The sequence below is a fragment of the Schistocerca cancellata genome, chromosome 5 (genome assembly GCF_023864275.1).
Source record: "Schistocerca cancellata isolate TAMUIC-IGC-003103 chromosome 5, iqSchCanc2.1, whole genome shotgun sequence".
Lineage (NCBI taxonomy): Eukaryota > Metazoa > Arthropoda > Insecta > Orthoptera > Acrididae > Schistocerca > Schistocerca cancellata.
This window is the reverse complement of record NC_064630.1, coordinates 705,585,152-705,611,600: the sequence shown is the minus strand read 5'-3', so window position 1 is coordinate 705,611,600 and position 26,449 is coordinate 705,585,152.

The following is a 26,449-nucleotide window of genomic DNA, read 5'->3' as shown; positions in this document are numbered from 1 at the left end:
GGCCGTTTGTATATTAACTGAGCCGCCCGGAGTTGTCTGTTCCGGGGATAGAATGCTGGGCAGGACCTTGCGGCATCGCGTTGCCAGTAGGCGTGTAAAAATTTTACAGTCTGCGTTAAGCAGAGTCAGGGGACGGTAATGTGCTGTCGTCACACCTGGTGTCGGTTTGTGGATGGGTATAATAATTCCCGTGACGAAGGACGGCGGTACGGCGTTCCCCATCGTCAGCAGCTCATGAAACATCGTTGTCCACCGTGACGCCATTAGTGTGAAGAAAGCGCGATAAAATTCTATCGGCAATCCGTCGACACCAGGTGACTTATTCAGAGCACCTTTTTTGATTGCATCGTGGATTTCGTCACGCGTAATGGGCTCCATCAGCTCGTCCGCTTCGTCGCTGGTGAGGGTGCGAGTTACGTGTGGTAACACAGACTCCTCAGCGTGGTTGTCCGTAGTCTCCTCCTGGTACATTGTGCGGTAGTGGTCGAAAAAGGCACTGATGATTTCGGCCTGGCAAGTGACGTGCTGGCCGCGACAGGTGGTGATCTCGGTGATGAGTTGTTGTCGTCGATGTTTCCTATCGGAGGCGATACGATGCATGGTCGGATGTTCGTGTTCCACCGAATCTTGACATCGGGTTTGCACCATAGCCCCCTGCAGTCTACGGCGTGTCAAAGTTACAATTTGCGCCTTAATCCTGCTGCGTTCCCTCTGGGTGTCGGGGGTGGGCGGTTGGGCGTCCAGGTCGCGGAGAACGGCGTAGAAATAGTCGGTAGTGTGCCGGCGCCACATAGCAACTTCCTTTCCATACTGAATCAAAGTACGTCGAATGGCAGGTTTGGCACATTCCAGCCACCAGGTCAAGGTCGAGCAGTATTTAAGTAAGCGACGTTCACAGGTGGCCCATGTCTCGGTAACACGTTGAAGACATTCAGGATCATGAAGATGGGAGGTGTTTAGCTTCCACGGTGTATGACTACGCCAGACCACTTGCTTGGGGAAGAGAATGTTGCAGATGTAGGCACAGTGGTCCGAAAAGGCCAGGGGCCAAAGTTCTGCACCTTGGACTGCAGGTGTGAGTTCCCGACAGACGTAAATTCTATCAAGGCGGCTCGCGGAGTGACTCGTCTGGTAAGTATGTCCAGGCGCGTCGCCGTGCTGAACTCCCCAAGTGTCGCGGAGCAACAGATCTCGGACGACAAGACGCAGTTCTTGACAGGTGTTGTAGTGGGGCACTTGATCTTTAGGGTGCAAGACCCAATTAAAATCACCCCCAAGCAAGTAATGGTCGCAGCGTCCAAGAAACAAAGGAGCGATTTCTTCTGAATAGAAGAGTGCCCTGTCGCGTCTGCGGGTGGACCCTGACGGAGCGTAAATGTTGACGATACGCGTCCCCATGACGGTGACGGCCATGCCTCTGGCAGATGGAAGGTATGTGATATCGGCCACTGGAATGTCTTCTCTGGCGTAGATAGCTGCGCCGCATCACAGGTGGTCACCAGGAGAAGGATAAGTGTTATATCCCGCGACGTCTGGAAGTGTGGCCAAGTGTACTTCCTGTAGTCGTACGATATCGACGTCTGACGCCCATATCATCTCTCGCAGCAGTTGAAGTTTCACGGGTGAGCTAATGGTGTTAGTGTTGATCGTCGCTATTCGGTAGGTTTGGAGCCGTACCCCGCCGTGGAGGGGAACTCCACCGGCGGAGGATGAAGAGGGCCGAGGCAACGGCGAGTCGTGCCGTACGCCACCTGACGGCGTTATCACCGGCCTAACGATGCTTCCGTCTGGGGTGACTCTGTCCCCAGCGTGTGGTTCGGGTCCTCATCGACGTCCTCACTCCACACCATTGAAGGCGCTGTCGTTGTGATGGTCATACGTTCCACTTCGGTCGTAGGGGCGGAGGACGACTCGGCGGCAGTCGCAACGGTGGAGTCCATTGGTTCAGGAGCACCTGAGCGAGCCAGTAGAGCGGGCATCGACACAGCCACAGTCGGCGTCATGTTGTCGTCATTCGTAACGTCGAGTAGGTTCTCCGAGGCCTCGTCGGGTCGGACGGCCTCTGGAGCATCAGGGGGAGGTGATCCGTCTCGTTCCGAGACCGTACGGCGCCTCCTCTTGCGCCTCTTAGGTGAACGTTGTTTGCGGGTTCGTCCCTCCGTGTCTGAAGACGGAAGGGAGTCGCGTCGCTCTGAGAGGAAGGCCGTCGCGGGAACGTCAAATCAAGGGGCGTCCATATGTTCAGGCGGGTGGGTGTCGGAAGTCGTCACTGTTGGTAGTGACGCCAGAGTAGCGTCAGGCTTTGAGCGCGACGTGTCGGCCCCGGCGGTATCCGTAGCAGCTGGAAGGGTCACCGGTACGTGGTCCGATGGGCGGCGGCCGGTCGGAGGATAAGAGAGCGCCGATGCGTAGGTGGTAACCGTCGTCGGAGCCGGAGGTGCCACGGTAGCGGCTGGCAATAGGGTGATTCGTCGCTGAAGACACTCAGATCTGAGGTGGCCTTCTTTGCCGCACCCGGAACAGGTCTTGGGTTGGCCGTCGTATATGACAACCGCACGGCACCCGCTAATTTGCAGGTAAGATGGCACGTGGCGATGGAGGTCGATGGCGGCCTGCCGTACACCGTTAAGAACGGGGTACGTTTGGAATTGCGCCCAACGTTCGGCAGTGTGGCCATGTAGTGTGTCATAGGGGTGGAAAGCCGCGATAACGCCTTCCGCAGGAAGCTCGAACGGGAGTTCGAAAACTCGTATGGTGCGCATTCCTAAGCCGGCATGGTCGACAGTGACCGCTCCGACATTGCCGTCGGCGTGGCAAAAGCGTAATCCAAGGTTGGTGTCACGAAGTATTCTTTCAAATACCGCGTCATTGACGACTTTGACGTACACAGTACTGCTTAATATGGACAAATGGATACCCAAGATGACGGAAGCTGGGATCTTAGCAACGTCGCGTAGGAAGCGTTCCACTTCCAAGGCCTTTGGTCGTGCGTATTCGTTGCAGAAGTTGAATCGTAATATTGATTTTCGAAAACGGTTGTCCATGGTTCTAGTGCACGTAAGCGCCACGTAAGTGACGGTCGCTGAAATGTAAACAACAGCGAGCGCGCGCGCTCCGCAGGCGGAAACAACAACACGTCCGCACTGCACGGCGGAGAAAGCCGGACTGTGTTGAGTTACCCAAGCCCTGCTCACAACCCGTCCTCACAGCTTCAATTCTTAGTACCTCGTCGCCTTCGTTCCAAACTTTGCAGAAGCTCTTCTGCGAACGTCACACATTCACGTTTCGGTCCGTCACACAGTTTTGTTCTACCAGGAGGTTTCATATCAGAGCACACTCCGCTGCAGAGTGAAAATATCGTCCAGGAAACTTCCCCCAGTCTGTGGTTAAGCCTTTTCTCCGCAGTATCCTTTCTTTGAGGAGTGCTAGTTCTGCAAGGTTCGCCGAAGAGCTTCTGCGAAGTTTGGAATGTGGGAGACGAGGTACCGGCAGAATTGAAGCTGTGAGGAGGTGTCGTCGGTCCTGCGTAGGTAGCTCACTCGGTAAAACACTTGTCCGCGAAAGGCAGAGGTCTGGAGTTCGAGACTCGGTTCGGCAGATAGTTTTAATCCGCCAAGAAATTTCAGACAAAATTTCATATATATAACTTGTTACTACTTGCCGTGGATTTCCTGGATTTTGTATAATTTATGCATTTGTTTTGTTTCACAAAAACTTGGTAAAACACTTGCCCTCGAAAGGCAAAGGTCGGGAGTGCGAGACTCGGTTCGGCATTTATTTTTAGTCTGCCAGGAAGTCTCAGACAAAATTTTGTATATATACCTTGTTACTGCTTGCTGTGGATTTCCTGGATTTTGAATAATTTATGCATTTGTTTTGTTTCACCGTTTGTCATCTGCAGTAATGTAGAACTTAGTGTAGAACAGTTACTTAATTCGAAAATTTACAACCGTGCATATTATAGTTATGCCTGCCATTAACTAATACTATGTGGAAGATGGTACGTGTGTGTGTGTTTTTTTTTTCAGTATCTTTCACTTACTTTTGTTGGTTTCCCCATTATCTTCACAGTGAAGGCCTGCACTAAGTAACTTTTCCTGTCACTCCACAATGAAGATAATGGGGAAACCAGAAAGCAACTGAAACATATTGCGTGCACAAACACACACACACACACACACACACACACACATAATGCGCTACAGTCTGGAACCGCGCGACCGCTACGGTCGCAGGTTCGAATCCTGCCTCGGGCATGGATGTGTGTGATGTCCTTCGGTTAGTTAAGTTCAAGTAGTTCTAAGTTCTAGGGGACTGATGGCCTCAGAAGTTAAGTCCCATAGTGCTCAGAGCCATTTGCACCATTTTTGAACACACACATACACACACACACACACACACACACACACACATACACACGCACACGCTCACAAGGAAACTTCCACATAGTATTAGTTGATTGTAGGCGTAGCCATAACATGGCAAGTCGTAAGATTTCGAATGAAATAAATGTTCTACATTAAGTTATATGAGGTTGCGGATGACATACTGTGAATCAAAACAACTGCATTAAATTACATAAAATCCAGGAAATCCACAGCATGTGGTAACGTATATAAACAAAAATTCTGTTTGTTTTTCAAATACATAAATACTCTGTTTAGAAACTCAGAATTTATATGTGTACTAGTAGCAAAAAGAATTTTCCTATTTTATAGAATATAATATAAAACTCACTAACGATTCTGTAACTTCAACGAAACATGTCTGAAGAATAAAAAGAAAAACAAGACACTGTGTTTTGTTCAAGGCGAACCCCCTGCGGAATCAAATCTATTTGTAACCAAACACGGACAGAAGAGCTCCAACCTCGAGATAATTATTTTTAAGCATTTTACTACGTCTCTAATCAATGGTGAAATGTAAGATATTTTCATATTTTGTGATAGCTGTTTTGTGTTGTATTTTATAGCCTTTGAAAATGATGGAATGTCGAAACGCGCAAGGCGATATTGGAGATAATAAAAAGTGTGGTCAAGGCATCTTGAAATTATTAGGGTGCATGCAAACGGCCGCTTCGTCTCATTGCTTTTTCATGTACATTTCATGTTCCATGTTCTTGTCACGGTCCGGTACGCAAATTTAATCCGCCATGAAATTTCAAACTAACTCTTACCCTGCTGCAGAGTGAATGATTAATTCGGGAGATATTCAGTTCTATTTAGGATCAGCCTTTCATCAGAATGCAGATCGTTGCGACTCGAGTGCAAGCGACAGCCAACAAGTGTGTATCGCTGCAGCTGTAAACGCCGCAACACGGGGTTCCCCGGCGGCGCAACAAACGCGAGGCTGGCGCCTGCCGAGCTTGCAGGGAGAGACGCGGCCCGCCATAAAACGGCTGGCGCGCTCCCCCGGCGCGATTGATTTGACCGCAAATGCGCGCCGATGGAGTGTCCCTGCGAGAGTATAGCAGTGTACCGCGGCGCAGCCAAATAAATACGGGCGCTGCCGGCCGGCCACGGACGGCCCGTAAATCAGACACGGCTCTCCCTCTTCCGATCTGCTTTAATTACGCCGGCCCTCCTAATGAGTCCGCCTTTTGCTCTTCCGCAACGACGCCCAAATGGCCGGCGCGCCTGTCCTGCGGTCGTCGCTCACCTTTTATCTTACTGTCCACCGCGGGGCTAAACCGTCCCCGCTACCGTTTATTTTCCGACTCTCCATTTTGTGCTCCATTCTTTCGCGTTATATTCTTTTGTTTCTTTTGCGCCTTGCTCTTCTTCTCGCCGCGGCCGGATCATAATGGAATCAGGGCTGGAATGAATGAAACGAGGCTCCCTTTGTACTACAACTTCCATTGTTTCACTATTGGCGATATCAATCGCAAGAACTTTCTCCGAAGCTAGAGACATTCTGTGCGACGGGAAGTAGTAAAGAACTAGCTCTAATCCTACGTTTATAAAATATCTGATGTAGTCTTGCGGTTTCCCTACACCAATAGGCGACGATAGACTGCACGACTGAAACCGAGAAAACCTTTTTCGTGTTAATGCCCAGCTGCTGTGAGCGTAGCTGCGAACAGGAAGAGGATTTGTTTTTGTTCTGTTTTAAGGCGCAAAAGTAACTGGGGTCATAGGAGCCCAGGACGGGAAGAGGATGATTTCAGCTGTATTTTCTTTGGGTGAAATACCAGAAGAACATGCTACAACATCAGTAAAGCGTCAGATGTCTGGAGCACCAGTTTCTAACATCCATCGCACTACTTTCAGCAACAAAATACCTTCTTGTGGGGATAGACCTTAATCAACACATGAAAAATAGGTGATATTCATTATTTTTTTTTAAATAATGTAAGAAGTAGAGCTAAATCTGATGATACAGCTAATTCGTCTCAGTTCTTTCTGTAGCAAATCACTTCTGTGTCCACATCGGACTATCCGTGTAACAATTGCTCCAGGTGGAATGACTCATTGCTAAAGGGACGTTGGTCATCGACTGGAATTGCTGTAGCCCTCCTATTGGAACCGCAACAAAGTATTTTTTTTATGCGTGATTTTCGATACACTTTTGATATACTCATCTACAGGGTCAATCAATAAACTATTCTCCCTACCAATTTCAATAAGAAGCGACAAACAATCAGTTATCTCTAACGATAATGATAAGGGAAAGGATTAATTCGCCTAACACTTCACTTTACATTTTGCATTTATTGTCACACCTTTCAGTGTAAACCACAGAACAAGCAAGTGTAACAATGAGAGAATATTTCCAATCGTAATATTTGCTATATAACTTACGACTTACTTAATATACAACAGGAATCTAAAATTATTCCTTTTTAACAAACATATTTTTAAAACCATAAACAATAAGGCTAACGGTTTATAAAGTACCATAAACTTGAGCAAGGATCACGTTCTCAGTCTCTGAATGAAGTCAGTAGGTGACATAGGGGACATTCAGACGTATATTAAGTGTTACACCATTAAGGACGATCACTCATTAAGAATTATAACCACAAATTAAAGAAGATTCATTTAAAGCAATTAACATCAATAGCAAATAATTAAGTCACGTCTCAGGAAATATATGAAATCCAAACCCTTCAGTTCTATAATAATATTGGATAACATCACTTCTGCTTGCACCGAAGGTGTTCCTTAAGTTTTGCAAACATCTCAAAACCGGATGTGGCCAAGTAGCAACTGTATGGAGGATGATCGATGACAGTGAACCAAAGGCACAGGAACTCTCTGTAGCGGCAGAGTGCTGCAACTTGCGTCAGCAAAGTGGGAAAGCCGACGGAGTAAAATGCATGACAGGCAATACGTCAGCTGATATTGTGAACCGAATAAAACATTCGGAGGCATTTCTTTTCAGCAAGCTGGAAACAATAAAAAGACAGTTTATACTACAGACGAAGCATCTAATAATAATAGAGTTAATATGCACTTTGCTTTCGACGCCAGAATAAAGGAAATAACATTGTCATGTATGGATTAAAATGTTCAATATTTTTCCGTTAAAAAAGAGTCACATTCTGCTCTTCACTTGTTATTTAACTTAAAAGTGCTGCACTCAAAGGCTGTAAATTGTATTATAACTAATAAATATAAAGTTGCCTAAAATTCCATCACTACATGACAGCAGCCCAACACCGTAACGGAAAGTTCCATCACTACATTAACTGGAGCCCAACATGGCGTCTTACGCCTTGATAAATCTATTACTACAATACAGGCAATGTAACAAAATTCTTTGGTTTTGTTGCAACAAGTTTAATGGCGGAAAATAACACCGTATCTCATGACCTGGTCAGTGTTACGAGTTAGTGCTCACACCCATAGAAGATTCTTTGACTACATACTTAATTGCTCACATGCTATTGCAGTGGGAAGCAATTATTTCCAACAAGAACCATTATGTTAATCGCTCAGAACAGCTTATTGGAAACGTGGGATTTTGTGTCTGCAAACTTTAAAAACATTTCGCGCTTTACGGTTAAGTAACTACTGTACTCCTCACCATGAACCATGGACTTTGCGGTTGGTGGGGAGGCTTGCGTGCCTCAGCGATACTGATAGCCGTACCGTAGGTGCAACCACAACGTAGGGGTATCTGTTGAGAGGCCAGACAAACGTATGGTTCGTGAAGAGGGGCAGCAGCCTTTTCAGTAGTTGCAGGGGCAACAGTCTGGATGATTGACTGATCTGGCCTTGTAACACTAACCAAAATGGCCTTGCTGTTCTGGTACTGCGAACGGCTGAAAGCAAGGGGAAACTATAGCCGTAATTTTTCCCGAGGGCATCCAGCTTTGCTGTATGATTAAATGATGATGGCGACCTCCTGGGTAAAATATTCCGGAGGTAAAATAGCCCCCCATTCGGATCTGCGGGCGGGGACTACTCAAGAGGACGTTGTTATCAGAAGAAAGAAAGCTGGCGTTCTACGTATCGGAGCGTGGAATGTCAGATCCCTTAATCGGGCAGGTAGGTTAGAAAATTTAAAAAGGGAAGTGGATAGGTTAAAGTTAGATATAGTGGGAATTAGTGAAGTCCGGTGGCAGGAGGAACAAGACTTTTGGTCAGGTGAATACAGGGTTATAAATACAAAATCAAATAGGAGTAACGCAGGAGTAGGTTTAATAATGAATAAAAAAAATATTAGTGCGGGTAAGCTACTACAAACAGCATAATGAGAGCATTATTGTGGCCAAGATAGACACAGAGCCCACGCCTACTACAGTAGTACAAGTTTATATGCCAACTAGCTCTGCAGATGCTGAAGAAATTGATGAAATGTGTGATGAGATAAATAAAATTATTCAAGTAGTGAAGGGAGACGAAAATTTAATAATCATTGGTGACTGGAATTCGAGAGTAGTAAAAAGGAGAGAAGGAAACATATTAGGTGAATATGGATTGGGGCTAAGAAATGAAAGAGGAAGCCGCCTGGTAGAGTTTCGCACAAAGCATAACTTAATCATAGCTAACACTTGGTTCAAGAATCATGAAAGAAGGTTGTATACGTGGAAGAATCCTGGAGATACTAGAAAGTGATAGATTATATAATGGTAAGACAGAGATTTAGGAACCAGGTTGTAAATTGTGAGACATGTCCAGGGGCAGATGTGGACTCTGACCACAATATATTGGTTATGAACTGTAGATTAAAACTGAAGAAACTGTAAAAACGTGGGAATTTAAGGAGATGGGACCTGTATAAACTGACTAAACCAGAGGTTGCACAGTGTTTCAGGGAGAGCGTAAGGGAACAATTGACAGGAATGGAGGAAAGAAGTACAGTAGAAGAAGAATGGGTAGCTATGAGGGATGAAATAGTGAGGGCAGCAGAAGATCAAGTAGGTAAAAAGACGAGGGCTAGTAGAAATCCTTGTGTAACAGAAGAAATATTTAATTTAATTGATGAAAGGAGAAAATATAAAAATTCAGTAAATGAAGCAGACAAAAAGGAATACAAACGTCTCTAAAATGAGATCGACAGGAAGTGCAAAATGGCTAAGCAGGGATGGCTAGAGGACAAATGTAAGAATGTAGAAGCTTATCTCACTAGGGGTAAGATAGATACTGCCTACAGGAACATTAAAGAGACCTTTGGAGAAAAGAGAACCACTTGTATGAATATCAAGAGCTCAGATGGAAACCCAGTTCTAAGCAAAGAAGGGAAACCAGAAAGGTGGAAGGAGTATATAGAGGGTCTATACAAGGGTGATGTACTTGAGGGCAATATTATGGAAATGGAAGAGGATGTAGATGAAGATGAAATGGGAGATACGATACTGCGTGAAGAGTTTGACTGAGCACTGAGCACATATTGACAAACTACCTATTGGCTTCTGTCTCAGGTTCTTCGGCCGACGTTCATCTGATGACTTTACTGACGTTTCGCCAGCACGAGTGGCTGGCATTGTCAAAGCTTCACCCTCCATTGCCGGTGGTAAACTGCAGCTGAGATCATGGCCGCAGACTATATGTATCTGGCGTGGCAGAGCACGCACTGAGTGAGACTGACCACGTAACGAAATTCGTCGATACGGAAGTTCTGGTTGTAGAGAAGCACTATCACACCTGCTTGTTCAGAGAAGCTTTAGAAGTACAAAAACAGCGAACAGCTTCAACAAGAAAGAGGAGAGTGTTCAGGTAAACGGATCCTGGCTACCCGTACTGCAGCGAACGACCATCGCAGGTAGCAAGAGGAGAACCGCACCGGAAATGACCGGGGAGCAGCCCTCGGACGTTGGAGCGCCAGGTACGTATTATAGTCCGCGGCCGCGAGCTCGGCTCTTAGTTCACCACCGGCAATGGAAGGTGAAGCTTTGACAATGCCAGCCACTCGTGCTGGCGAAACGTCAGAAAAATCATAAGATGAACATCGGCCGAAGAACCCGAGACCCAATTGGCAGTTTGTAAAACTGTATCTTCTAAAGCGCTCTCTACATCCTGTAAAACGTGTGGCAGTAGTTGTGGAACACCCTGTGCTACTGTCTCGCCTCGTATAGCTTAATGCACAACCGACTGACGTGGCAGAACCTGGAATGGAATTCGGGATGAGGTGGTTCAAATTCCCGTCCCAGCGTGGAGATTTCGATTTTCCGTTATTTCTAAAAACTGCTTCAGCTAAATTCCGGGATGCTTCGCTGAAAAGGCATGGATAATTTGCTTTCGCTTCATTCCCCAACCAGAGTTTGTGCTCCGTCTCTATTGACATCATTGTTGAAGAACATTAAACCCTTGGTTGTAACGGACATGTGGTCCCAACTGCAAATTTGTGCCAGGCTGGGTGTCGAATCTGCATTTTCTTCTATAAATCGCTATCTAAGCACAATTTCAGATACGACTCCAAGCTTTCATTGCTACTGAAGTTTCCATTCACGATTTCCGGCCACCACTACCATAGGTTCTTCCAGCGGTTTTTTTGAGGATAGCACCACTTTGCTTTATCCTGCACTAGGGTACGCAAGCAGGGTAGCCCGCATTGGACAGTTTCCACAGATAATAATAATAATAATAATAATAACAATGATTATGATAATTAGGTTGCAGGCTCCTTAAGGTTCATGGTTCACATCATTGATGTTGCCAGTTGCCTTGACTTTGTTCACCATGTGATATGTGTAATTTTATTAAGTCCACACAGTCTCTTTGTTACATATTATAAGCAACTTGATAATTTGCTAACCACAGCTTTCATTTACGCTAGCTCTTCCTCACTATGATAATGTGGGATTTGATCTTAGATATTTTTCATTTCTGCACTTCAATATGTAGCTTATAACTGGCAAAACTTAGTTAATAGCAACGTATTTTTAAACGTAGTAGCATCTTAACACAACAGAATACGCACTGTAAAGGAACTTGTGGTGTCACAGCCAGACACCACACTTGCTAGGTGGTAGCCTTTAAATCGGCCGCGGTCCGATAGTATACGTCGGACCCGCGTGTCACCACTATCAGTGATTGCAGACCGAGCGCCGCCACACGGCAGGCCTAGAGAGACTTCCTAGCACTAGCCCCAGTTGTACAACCGACGTTCACCAATTATGGATTAAAGTTAAGTATTCCAGCCGCTATGTACGTTTTTTGCTAAAGTCTAATTTCCTTGACCTGTTCCAGACCTCACGCCAGCCTGCGTGAGCTAAACCGCTTGCCCTTCGGCTTCCTCTCATACCAGTGTTGACTCTCCTGCCAACCGACAACATTTGGCGACGAGGCAACATCGTGTTCGTAACTATACTGCCCTGATTTACTTTGCTACCATCCCCAGATGTACTGTCCGAATTTTATCGCTTACAGAATCAGCGGACGCAGGCCTTACTGGATGCCCTTGGATAGCTCGTCCAGGGTCATCGAGCAATGCAAAACGATGCGGCAGCCGCCGCTCCACCGCTAACGCAGCCACAACACGCAGTTGCGCCACCTTTTCGTCCTTTTGATGCGACACTGGAAAGCTGGACGGAGTGGTCACGCCAATTTGGATTCCATCTCGCCGCCTACAGAATTCAAGGTAACAAGCGGCAGCCTTTTTTATTATCCTCCGTCGGGGTGACCACGTACCATATGATAGTCAAATTATTTCCCCGACGCGACGTAGCTACTCTGTCCTATGACGGAATTTTGTCTGCATTAGATGCATATTTCAAAGAATCAGTCAATGTAGTTGCCAAATGGTATACCTTCTTTCGTACAAAACGTACGGCAGGTCAGACTAATCGGGAGTGGGTTGCAACCTTGCAAGGCCTTACTAGGGATTGTGCTTTTCAGTGTCAATGTGGACTCCCTTATTCAGATACTATGGTACATGATGCAAATGCACAGATCGTTTCTGATGTTCGTATACGGGAACAGATTTTGAAACTATTCAATCCCTCCCTTCAACAAGTGATGGACATATTGGATCAGCAGGACACACTTGACTTCGCTCAGGAATTATTTGAAACTTCGCCACACACGTGTCAGGTTAACCGGCCCGCCAGGCGAGCTGCACGGAACAGTAAACAGTCCTCGCGCCTGACAGCGCCAATGCTGCCTGGCTCTCAGCCATGTGTAACGCGCCGGCAAGCAAATGCAGTGCTAAAATCATGCCCGCGGTGTGCTACTAGACATTCACATGAGAATTGCCCGTCACGCCGAGCTATTTGCTTTTTCTGTAATAAAAAAGGACATGTTCAGAGTGTTTGCCAGAAAAGGCTCAAATCGGAAGCTCAAAACCATTCCAGGCCCTTTGCTTTGCGCCGGAATCGGAATCGAACCAAGGATACTCAGGCTCACGATACTTCGCCCATGGAAATTCATACAGTTCATGCCACTCCGCCCAGTGCCACTCTCTCTAACAGTGACTGTGTTCGTCCCACAAATAGTGTGTGTTGACATCGCCGGCACTCCCGTCAAGTCGCAAGTGATTTTGTACCAGTGTCAGTTCACGTTGCACGAGGCAGTCGCTCTTGTCGTCAGCAGGACAATAAACTTTTTGTGGACATGGACATTAACGGCAAAGTGATACCATTCCAGTTCGATACCGGGGCTGCAGTTTCACTGATCAATAAAGACACTTACAAACTGCTGGGCGCACCTCCGTTGCGTGCCGCAACTGTTCAGTTAACTACCTATTCAGGTCACGAGCTCCCTGTGTTAGGACAGTGCAGCCTTCTTGCAACATACAAGGGACAAACAAAACTTGTGTCATTTTACGTCCTTCGTTCTTCTTCTGCAGTGAACTTGTTTGGTTTCGAATTATTTCAGTTGTTAAACTTGTCTATAGTAAATCAGGTCCTATCAGTGAACCAGACTGTGCCTTCAGAAAGTGTTTCTCATCTATGTGAAGAATTTGCAGACATTTTTGCACCGGGCCTCGGTTGTGCTACGAACTATAAAGCACATTTGGAACTGAAAGTCAACGCGCAACCAAAATTTTTCAGAGCGCGCAATGTTCCCCAAGCATTGTGTGATGAGGTCGCAAAAACATTACACGATTTGGAATCTCAAGGTGTAATTGAACGTTTGCAGGCTTTTCTCTGGGCATCACCCTTAGTAATTTTGCCGAAACCTTCCCGAAAATTGAGACTTTGTGTGGACTTCAAGGCAACAGTGAATCCACAACTACTGACTGCAACTTTTCCTATACCGTGCCCGGAAGATCTTTTTGACAAACTGTGCCTGGGTAAATATTTTTCTAAGTTGGACCTAGCAGATGCGTACTTGCAAATACCGGTGGACGAAGAATCCCAGCGCGTTTTGGTGGTTAACCCGCATCTTGGTCTGTATCGAGTCAAACGACTGCCATTCGAGTGTGCATCCGCCCCTGCATTGTTTCAGCAATATCTACAAACTGTTTGTGCGTCGGTCCCTACTGCAGCAAACTATCTGGACGATATTGTGATCTCCGGAAAGACGGAAGAAGAACATTTAGCCAATTTCAGAACATTATTTCAGGTCTTGCGACAAAATGGTCTTCGCTTGCGGAAGGACAAATGTGTGTTTTTTGCTCGTGACTTACCCTATCTGAGACATGTACTCAATGCCCATGGCATACATCCTAGTCCCGAGCACCTCCGTGCCATACAAGACTTGCCTTCGCCGCAGAATTTGAAGCAGCTACAGAGTGTGGTGGGAAAAATCAACTATTATCATAAATATATTCCCCACGCCTCTTCCATTTCAGCTCCACTTCATCGCTTACGCCGTAAAGGTGTTCCGTTCGTCTGGACGACGGAATGCGAACACGCCTTTCGCCAGTTGAAATCGGCGTTGCTTTCCAATACTTGCCTTACGCCATTCGATCCCCGGAAGCCCCTTTTGTTGATGGTGGATGCATCCGATTTCGGGATCGGTGCTGTGCTTGCGCACAAAGATGGATCGCACGATCGCCCTATTGCCTTTGCGTCCAAATTGCTCTCGTCTGCGCAACGAAAGTATTCACAGATCGAGAAAGAAGCATTGGCTTTCGTATTTGGTGTTACAAAGTTTCGTAATTTCTTGTATGGTCGTCACTTTACCATAATCACAGACCACAAACCTTTGACATCGCTTTTTCATCCGACCAAGCCTGTACCTCCACGTACAGCGCAGAAATTCATTCGCTGGTCTATTTTCCTCTCGCAGTACCGCTACGATATCTTGTATCGGTCCACTGCTCAGCACGGAAACGCCGACGCGTTGTCCCGTTTGCCTGTTGCTGAGGATAGAGCATTCGATTCCTCCGAACTTGCTTGCATGTTTATTGATTCGGAAACCGATGACGTGGTCGAATCGTTTCCGATTGATTTTCGTCTTGTAGCTTCAGTCACAGCTGCCGACCCTGTCCTTGCTACCGTTCTGCGTTTCGTTGCTACTCAATGGCACTTGTCAAAGTCACGGATCGGGAATCCGTTGGCTCGCCGATTTTTTGCTCACTAGGAGAGACGTTTTGTACGGCGTGGTGTTTTGCTGTTGCGTTCTGATAATGATCAGTCCAGGGTCGTGGTCCCGCGTTCGTTACAGTCCTCTGTCTTACAGCTTCTCCACCAAGGACATTGGGGTATAGTGAGAACGACACAACTTGCTCGTCAGCACTGTACTTGGTTCGGAATCGATGCCGCGATTACGAATATGTGCTCTTCTTGCATGGTGTGTGCCGAACAGCACCACCGCGGAAATTCTTTGCATGGCCAAAAGCCACTTCCCCTTTGCAACGCTTACACATCGATTTTGCTGGTCCATTCTGGAATGCTCGATGGTTGGTTGTGGTAGATTCATTCAGTAATTTTCCTTTTGTTGTCCGGATGTCTTCCACGACGTCATCTGCCACCATCCAAGCGTTATCTGCTATCTTTTGCATTGAAGGTCTTCCACAGACTATTGTTCCCGACAATGGCCCACAATTCATGTCCGCAGAATTTCAGTCATTCTGCAAGGCCAATGGTACTCCACATCTGACGTCTGCGCCGTTTTCGCCACAGTCAAACGGTGCCGCTGAACGATTGGTCAGGACTTTCAAGTCACACATGTTGAAGTTGAAAGAGTCGCATTCTCGGGAGGACGCGTTATTGCTCTTTTTGTCCTCATATCGCTCTCAGCCCCGCGATGGTCGCTCGCCGGCTGAGTTGCTCCACGGTCGCCCTCATCGAACCTTGATGTCTTTGCTACATCCGCCGCATCAGGTTCCTGTGCAGCGGCAGACACCTGCTTTTGCTCCAGGCGACGTTGTCTACTATCGTCACTATCGAGGTTCACGGCGTTGGCTCGAAGGGCGCATTCTTCGCGGCCTCGGCCGCGCTATGTATCTGGTTTTGGGGGCCTCTGGTGAGGTGCGTCGGCATCTCAATCAGCTGCGCCTCTGTCGTCGCACGGGATCTGCCGCTCCCCGTCTGCTTTCAGCGACGGTGCCGTCCGGTCAGCGCCCTGAGGACCCATCTACTGGCTCACCTCTGCCCCAGGTGTTACCGACGCTGCCTTCCATTTTGCACCATGGCGACGCGCCGCCGCCGCCGCCGCCGCCTGTTCTCCCGCCGGCGACGCCCGAAGTGGATGCGTCGCTGCAAACGCCGGGCGCCCCCTGGGTTACGCGCCGCCGATCGCTTCCCGTGACCAGTTGTCTTCCGACATGGAACTCTTGCTCACTCCGGACCATATGTCGTCTTCGCCCGTCGGGTGCCCCGGCCCGATGGAGGTCGACCCTTCGGCCCCTCCTGTCTCTCTACGGGCGCATACACCGCATGTTGGCGTGCACCCTGGAGCAGGTTTTCAGGCGTTTCCTAGCTCCCCTCGGTCCGAATGGCAGGGTGCGGGTGGCACAGCCTCGCCTGTTGTTAGGCTCCCCATCTCGTCGCATACGTCAACATGGGGTCTTCCCCACGGCGGGCGGAACCTTATGCCACAACCGTGCGCCGATTTGCGGGGGAGGTATGTGGTGTCACAGCCAGACACCACACTTGCTAGGTGGTAGCCTTTAAATCGGCCGCGGTCCGTTAGTATACGTCGGACCCGCGTGTCGCCACTATCAGTGATTGCAGACCGAGCGCCGCCACACGGCAGGTCTAGAGAGACTTCCTAGCACTCGCCCCAGTTGTACAACCGAATTTGCTAGCGATGGTTCACTGACAAAATACGCTCTCATATGCCGAGACGAGAGCGTATTTTGCCGAGACGAGGGATGACCCGTGGTCTAGGGGTAGCGTCTTTGATTCATAATCAAAAACGTCTTCGGTCCCGGGTTCGATCCCCGACACCGCCTAAATTTTGATAAATAATCAGCATTGGCGGCCGAAGACTTCCGGCATAAGAAGTCAGCCTCATTCTGCCAACGGCCTTGTCAAATAGGGCGGAGGAGCGGATAGAGGTTCAGGGCACTCTCTTGCCCTAGGGGTGGGAAATTGCCCCTAAAGGCGGAAGAATCAGCAATGATCAACGACATGAGGATGCAGAAGGCAATGGAAACCACTGCATTAAAGACACGTAACGTGTATCCACAGGACATGTGGCCTGTATTTGGAGAAGTGTCATGATGATCTTTCCATTGCCAAAAGATTCCGGAATAGTCCCCCATTCGGATCTCCGGGAGGGGACTGCCAAGGGGGTGGTTACCACGAGAAAAAGATTGAATAATCAACGAAAGGATAACGTTCTACGAGTTGGGGCGTGGAATGTCAGAAGCTTGAATGTGGTAGGGAAACTAGAAAATCTGAAAAGGGAAATGCAAAGGCTCAATCTAGATATAGTAGGGGTCAGTGAAGTGAAGTGGAAGGAAGACAAGGATTTCTGGTCAGATGAGTATCGGGTAATATCAACAGCAGCAGAAAATGATATAACAGGTGTAGGATTCGTTATAAATAGGAAAGTAGGGCAGATGGTGTGTTACTGTGAACAGTTCAGTGACCGGGTTGTTCTAATCAGAATCGACAGCAGACCAACACCGACAACGATAGTTCAGGTATACATGCCGACGTCGCAAGCTGAAGATGAACAGATAGAGAAAGTGTATGAGGATATTGAAAGGGTAATGCAGTATGTAAAAGGGGACGAAAGTCTAATAGTCATGGGCGACTGGAATGCAGTTGTAGGGGAAGGAGTAGAAGAAAAGGTTACAGGAGAATATGGGCTTGGGACATGGAATGAAAGAGGAGAAAGACTAATTGAGTTCTGTAACAAGTTTCAGCGAGTGATAGCGAATACCCTGTTCAAGAATCACAAGAGGAGGAGGTATACTTGGAAAAGGCCGGGAGATACGGGAAGATTTCAATTAGATTACATCATGGTCAGACAGAGATTCCGAAATCAGATACTGGATTGTAAGGCGTACCCAGGAGCAGATATAGATCAGATCACAATATAGTAGTGATGAAGAGTAGGCTGAAGTTCAAGACATTAGTCAGGAAGAATCAATACGCAAAGAAATGGGATACGGAAGTACTAAGGAATGACGAGATACGTTTGAAGTTCTCTAACGCTATAGATACTGGAATAAGGAATAGCGCAGTAGGCAGTACAGTTGAAGAGGAATGGACATCTCCAAAAAGGGCCATCACAGAAGTTGGAAGGAAAAAATAGGTACAAAGAAGGTAGCTGCGAAGAAACCATGGGTAACAGAAGAAATACTTCAGTTGATGGATGAAAGGAGGAAGTACAAACATGTTCCGGGAAAATCAGGAATAAAGAAATACAAGTCGCTGAGGAATGAAATAAATAGGAAGTGCAGGGAAGCTAAGACGAAATGGCTGCAGGAAAAATGTGAAGACATCGAAAAAGATATGATTGTCGGAAGGACAGACTCAGCATACAGGAAAGTCAAAACAACCTTTGGTGACATTAAAAAAAGCAACAGTGGTAACATTAAGAGTGCAACGGGACAACGGGAATTCCACTGTTAAATGCAGAGGTGAGAGCAGATAGGTGGAAAGATTACATTGAAAGCCTCTATGAGGGTGAAGATTTGTCTGATGTGATAGAAGAAGAAACAGGAGTCGATTTAGAAGAGATAGGGGATCCAGTATTAGAATCGGGATTTAAAAGAGCTTTGGAGGACTTACGGTCAAATAAGGCAGAAGGGATAGATAACATTCCATCAGAATTTCTAAAATCATTGGGGGAAGTGGCAACAAAACGACTGTTCACGTTGGTGTGTAGAATATATGAGTCTGGCGATATACCATCTGACTTTCGGAAAAGCATCATCCACACAATTCCGAAGACGGCAAGAGCTGACAAGTGCGAGAATTATCGCACAATCAGCTTAACAGCTCATGCATCGAAGCTGCTTACAAGAATAATGTACAGAAGAATGGAAAAGAAAATAGAGAATGCGCTAGGTGACGATCAGTTTGGCTTTAGGAAACGTAAAGGGACGAGAGAGGCAATTCTGACGTTACGGCTAATAATGGAAGCAAGGCTAAAGAAAAATCAAGACACTTTCATAGGATTTGTCGACCTGGAAAAAGCGTTCGACAATATAAAATGGTGCAAGCTGTTCGAGATTCTGAAAAAGGTAGGGGTAAGCTATAGGGAGAGACGGGTCATATAAAATATGTACAACAACCGAGAGGGAATAATAAGAGTGGACGATCAAGAACGAAGTGCTCGTATTAAGAATGGTGTAAGACAAGGCTGTAGCCTTTCGCCCCTACTCTTCAATCTGTACATCGAGGAAGCAATGATGGAAATAAAAGAAAGGTTCAGGAGTGGAATTAAAATACAAGGTGAAAGGATATCAATGATACGATTCGCTGATGACATTGCTATCCTGAGTGAAAGTGAAGAAGAATTAAATGATCTGCTGAACGGAATGAACAGTCTAATGAGTACGCAGTATGGTTTGAGAGTAAATCGGAGAAAGACGAAGGTAATGAGAAGTACTAGAAATGAGAACAGCGAGAAACTTAACATCAGGATTGATGGTCACGAAGTCAATGAAGTTAAGGAATTCTGCTACCTAGGCAGTAAAATAACCAATGACGGACGGAGCAAGGAGGACATCAAAAGCAGACTCGCTATGGCAAAAAAGGCATTTCTGGCCAAGAGAAGTCTGCTAATATCAAATATCGGCCTTAATTTGAGGAAGAAATTTCTGAGGATGTACGTCTGGAGTACAGCACAGTATGGTAGTGAAACATGGACTGTGAGAAAACCGGAACAGAAGAGAATCGAAGCATTTGAGATGTGGTGCTATAGACGAATGTTGAAAATTAGGTGGACTGATAAGGTAAGGAATGAGGAGGTTCTACGCAGAATCGGAGAGGAAAGGAATATGTGGAAAACACTGATAAGGAAAAGGGACAGGATGATAGGACATCTGCTAAGACATGAGGGAATGACTTCCATGGTACTAGAGGGAGCTGTTGAGGGCAAAAACTGTAGAGGAAGACAGAGATTGGAATACGTCAAGCAAATAATTGAGGACGTAGGTTGCAAGTGCTACTCTGAGATGAAGAGGTTAGCACAGGAAAGGAATTCGTGGCGGGCCGCATCAAACCAGTCAGTAGACTGATGACAAAAAAAGAAACAATGCAACAGTGTGACACTCTGCCAACGTCCAGTCCCAATAGTCGCGTGCCCATTTCAGTCGTAGTTGGCGGTGTTGTGGTGATAACATTGGCACATGCATGGGTCGTAGTCTGTGAACCCTATCTCTAGGAGCGTTCGGTGCACTGTGTGTTCAGACACACGTGCACTCTGCTCAGCATATAAGCCTGATGTAGTTCCACCACAGTTTGCCGTCTGTGTTGTTTTATCAGTCTGCCCAGCCTACAACTTCCGATATCTGTAATGAGGGTTGGCCGCCAAACCCCACGATGTGTGGATTGGTTTCACCTTGGTTTCGCCACGTGTTGAAGACATTCACCGCAGCACTCCTCGAACACCCGATAAGTCATGCAGCCTCCGAAATGCTCGTACCGAGCCTCCGGGCCGCCGCAATCTGCGCTCGGTCACTCTCAGGTAGCTTGTCCGCAGCTCGTGGGCTAGTGGCTAGCATTGCTGCCTCTGGATCCCGGGTTCGATTCCCGGCCGGGTTGAGGATTTTCTCTGCCCGGGGACTGAGTGTTTGTGTTGTCCTCATCATCATCATCGTCATCATCATCATCATCATCATTAGTGACAGAGGCTAGATTGGATTGTGTGAAAATCGGACTGAGTAACCATTAGGACTTTGTACGGGCGCTGATGACCGCGCAGTTGAGCATCCCACAAACCACACATCATCATCACTCTCAGATAGATCGCGCGCCTTCCCCATTCTTCGCACTGACAGCACTCTCACTGATACTACATGCACCGCGCGTGTGTCTCACTTGTGGCAGTGAGACTTCCTTAATATCTCTACGGCTGAACGTGAGGTGGAAAAAGACTGATATAAAAGCGTAACTCAAGGGCTCCTGGAGCATTGTCAACCAAATTTTGTACACACATGATACCTCATACGACGTTCTTATTAAGTCTCTCTTTCGTCAGTCTGTGTGGCAGAAATTTTGCAATTGATTTTAAGCTAAATTTCCAATGACCAGAAACTTTCAACGTAGCTCAGGATTGAATTCGCTATCTTTCTTATGCAGTGTGTGCCGACCACTGTAGCGAGCGAGGTGCCGCACTGGTTAGCACACTGGACTCGCATTCGGGAGGACGACGGTTCAATCCCGCATCCGACCATCCTGATTTAGGTTTTCCGTCATTTCCCTAAGTAGCTCCAGGCAAATGCCGGGATGGTTCCTTTGAAGGGGCACGGCCGACTTCCTTCCCCGTCCATCCCTAATCCGATGGGACCGATGACCTTGCAGTTTGGTCTCTTCCCCCAAACAACCCAACCCAACCCCCGGCCGCTGTGGCCGAGCAGTTCTAAGTGCTTCAGTCCGGAACCGCGCTGTTGCTACGGTCGCAGGTTCGAATCCTGCCTTGGGCATGGATGTGTGTGATGTTCTTAAGCTAGTTAGGCGGTGGTGCTTAGTGAAGCACTGCCATTTTCCCGTTTTTCCTATTCCAGGCCTGAAAGGCTCACAGGAAGATCAGTTGGTAAGCCTCCCTCTTTGTGAGCTTACGTTTTTGTAGTTTTTTACCTTCATGTTCTTTCTGCGAGATATGACTAAGAGGAAGCAATATATTGGCTGATTAAGGTGAAGAGAAACTGAAATAAACGTGAAATTTAGTCTTATTAAAATGTTTGAAATCGATCGAAAAATTTCACACACACGTCACCAGAAATCAGCAAGCAGATGTTTAAACAAACAAAAACAAAATTTTAATACACTACGTTTGTAAACGGGAGTAAGAAGTACAACATAAATCCTCCTAGCCCAATACACACCCCTAACCTTCCACTCACATTCCTAACTCCATACAGTTACTCTTGAAAATTTGTAATTGTGCATTTTTAATAGCTATACTTGTAAGATTTAAAACGCAAAACGCGGGGGCGGGATGGTGGGGCGTTCATCCAATTTATAATCGTAAGGAGACAAACTATTCATGCATCAGTTACCTATTTAATTCGTTTTAAATCTTACAAGTATTTTTATAGCTATCAAAAATTGACAATCACAAATTTTCAGGACTGTCTGTATGGTGTCAGGAATCTGTATCGGGCTAGGACTTGGCTATGCTTGGACCTTTTAGTCCAGTTACAAAAGGCGGTATATTAAAAATTTATTTTCAATTAAATCATTATTTAAACCTTGAGTTGCGTCTTTATGCTGCGTCACATTTCACAAAAACCGATCAACTCAAACGTAGAGCGGTTTTCCATAAACATATCCTTTTGCCGCTTGGGAAAATATCCTGGAGAACGTCTCACGGAGGAGAAACAAGACTAACGCTGACAAATTGCACACTTATCAAATATATCTTGTTAGTGGCAGTCTGTTTTGAGCCCACGGAAGTCTGCATTCATTCGTGCCACTGTAGAGAGTGTCGTCTGAAATCGCTCGTCCAGTTGCTAAGTTGTCACAGTGGAAAAGTACACTTCATGGTCGAAATACAGTTGCATGTTAATAAGTCGGGTTAAATAGTTCCTTAGTAATGCGAGTACTTGTTTGAGGGAAGGTAATACAATGGGTATCAGATGAACTTTTACAAACTTTGCTTGTGGATTCCTAGCGTTGAAGTAATAAAAAAATCCATATAAATGTGTGTATGGGCATCTTTTGATTTTGTGTAAAGGAAGAATATTTCATACAGTTTTCAGTTCAGAATTTCCTAAACGAAGTCCAATGTGTTTTTCACAAGCTTCTTCACTGTATACTCTCATCATCTCACGGATTGTAGTACTGTATCAGTCACCCTTGACCCGGCATTGTGGTCGAACTTTTAATTTGTGATGAAAGCATGTCCGATGACGGATAGTTCATGTATCAGGATAAGTGTAATACGTCGATTATCACACTATGTGCCTTTTGGCTCTCAAATCGACTGCAATTAACGGAAAACTATAAATACAGCTGGATGGACGTAAAAAAACGGAATAATTAGCTTTTGTTCTCCGCAGTAAGACTATGATGTGAAGAAAATACAGAAGAAAAATAAGAAGGAAAGAAAAAAAAATTAATGGCCACGCGGGTAAAGGCGCTTTAGTCTGGAACCGCGTGACCGCTACGGTCGCAGGTTCGAATCCTGCCTCGGGCATGGATGTGTGTGATGTCCTTAGGTTAGTTCGGTTTAAGTAGTTCTAAGTTCTAGGGGACTGATGACCTCAGATGTTAAGTCCCATAGTGCTCAGAGCCATTTTTGAAAAAATTAAAACTGAGAAAATAGACCATTTGCACTTTGATAACACGTTTCTAACAGTGACGCGCACTATTTTGCAGGTTTTACTTGTAAAGGGATTCCAAGAGGAGCGAAGAATTTGAACGACACAAGAGTTTCAAATATAAACTGTAAATCTTCCTTACAGTACGCACCTTTTATTCTATGCAAGAGTTCCTTGCAGCCTTTTACAGCAGTGTACTGCAACGTGTCATTAATTATACAGGATGTTTATTTTAAGTTGAAACAGTTAAATATCTCGGAAACGACACATCATACGATAAAAGTCCTAGGTGAAAAATTAATATTGGAAATGGGGACATTTGTCTGTTCTACAATTGGCCACCTGCTAACTACCCGTCCTATGGGTGTTTGTGTGTGTGAGGAGGGTCAACTTTGTGTTTTCAAAGCGAAACTCACCCATTTCTTGTATATTCGGATTCTGCGCCAAAAAAATACGTATTGTTTACCCAAACCATAGTTTCCTCCTCGTGGTAGATGGCACTGTAATAGATAAATGTCAAGTGTGCCCGTTTTTGCAATTAAGAACCGATACATTTGATTCTACATCTCGTTTATGATGTAAATTTACACGTTTGTACTGTACCACTTGTTTGTCAGACGTGATCGAACGTTACTTGAGTGCTGCAATTGTGACTATAAAGTAAAAATAATGTAACTAGACACTGAAATTTCTGGCAAAGAAGCTACTTTTATGGGGTTGATTGTAGTGAGTCTCAAACCCCGCCATCAGGGTGACTGATATTGATGCGTGTTTCCATCTAAGCACCGTAACTCTCGCGCTGGTTGCTACGAGTGTACTGGCGGTATGCAGACCCCAACTGTTGTAATAAGATAAAATGTCCATGAAGTGATAGTGACAGGTGCACCTGCCAAGGATACTCACCGATATCAAGCGCCCCAGTTGTGGGAGGTGAGAAGACTCACCGACTGAAACACGGGACTTAGGGAAGGCAGGATTTAAATGTGGACGCCTCCTTCCTCAGTTACCGTTGGTTGCTCAGTTATTTTTACTTACACTTTACTTGGAACTAATTGCAAATAACGTTAACAATAAGGAACAATCATCAAATTTGACAATGTCTAATAAAAAATTCTTAAACAAGTTGCACTCATCGCTGAAGGCCTTATTGACCAGAAATTCAAATTATTTGCCTGCTGAAGGCCGCAATAGTAATAATTCCAAAACAATTTAACGGCTGAAGGTCTGGATAACTGATTTTTAAGAACAGTTAACTTTCTCTAATACATACTAAAATATTTTTAAAAAAATAAAAAGTCAATCATCACAATCTGATCAAACCGAGAGAGAAGTGGGCCTCAGACAGTGCTCGAAGGATCGGCCTGGGAAAAAGTCACTTCACTTCATAACCGACAGGACAGGCAGCCAAGAGTTGTATTCACTTAACCGGATGGCAACTCAGACTAGCGACAGTTTAAACGCAGAGCAACACTCTTGCAAAATCTACCTAACGTCTGGTAACCAACAAAACGATGGAATTACCCAGGCAAGACGGAACCAGCTGACAGCACTGTGTCTTCAGAATCCAGTGTTTAGAACATCCAGAAGCAGAAGGAACCACTACAAACAAGGTAGTCCAAAAGACAAAATATCCGAACCACAATCAAGGAGGCTGTCGAACTTCACGCCTTACTGAACAGCAGCGGTGAGGCGAAGAAAAGTACACTGCCGCGAAAAAGACGCTAACCTCCATGGCAAGTAAATGGAGCGTTAGCAACGACTAGGCAGTAAAAATACCGCTAGTTGAACTTCACGAATAAACACAAAGAATTTAAAGATCAATAATAAGAAGTGGAGGACGGCTATTTAATTTCACCAACTCCAAACACTCTACTCGTTGCTCTTCGTTACAGCGACCCTGTGAGCAGCAATGCATGAACAAATGGCGTGATCTCAGAACAGTGGAGGTTTCAATACTGGGCTAATGTTCACTCGAGTCAACGTCCTGGGCCCGGTGGACAACGAGGTTGTGGCCCTCGCAATTACAGCTCCTCAGTCCGGCCGCCAGCGGTCCCAACATGTCCTCGCTCTGCCGGACCTCTCTGCTGCTCCGTCGCAACCGAACTGCCGACACACCCGACCCGGAAAACACTTCACGTCCTTCCAAAGATAGTACCACAGAAATGGATATCAATAAACGCTGCTGCTGCCAATTGCGGACAGGCAACGTTAGCAACTGTAGTGGCGCCAGTAAATACAAGAATAAACGAGACGCCACAAACCCTATTACACGATGCCAACCTACTAACGGCATCAACGCCAGCCGCACGTGGCTCACCGTTATTAAGCATCCCGATGGGAATAGGTAACATTACATCCACCTGGGTTCTAACCAGTCACGGAAATGGCTAATCATATTGTACTATACATTCAATTTTGCAACACTAAAGTAAATTTCGAACCTAAATATCAATCGTGAGAGGACTAAGATTTGAATTTACATCATAAATGAAATGTGGAATCAAATGTGTCTTTTCGTAATGGCAAAAACAGGCACACTTGATATTTATCGATCAAAGTGTCATGTACTACGAATGGGAAATAATGGTATGTAAACTGTACGTATACTTTATCTTCCATCTCTTTTTTTGTGTAGAATCCGAATATGCGATAAAAATGGGGAGGGGTTTCCCATTTGGAAATACAAAGTTGACCTCGCCCCCACAGGAGAGGTGGTTAGGAGGTGGCCTGTTTTCTGGACATACAGACGTCTCCTTCACCAGTTTTCACATATGACATTTTCTTCGTACGATGCGTCGTTTTCGAGATATTCAGTAGTCTCAAATTAAAACAAACACTCTGTACACACTATTTTAAATCATTTTCACATTTTTTTAGTTTTCTACCCTCAGTTTTTTGTTTCTAAATTTTCTTTTCAGTAATTATATAATGCAGAGGTGCTTCAACAACGAAGCCTGCAAATCTATTTTGCTCTGGTCACATCGATTAACTCACTATGTGTCCTAGGACGAAGCCTTTTGCTTAGGAATCAACTGTAGTTGGTAGAAAATAATAATTATATTCAAATGGTTGACCATGAACAGCGTAAAAAAGGAAGAAACAACTTTCATTCTCCGTTTTAATATGTTTATCAGCTGAGGCGCTAATTGACAAAGGAAATAGCGATACGCTTGGCAAGCGGCAGATAGAGTGAACAAATACGAAAAGGGAAGTGGAATAGCAGTGT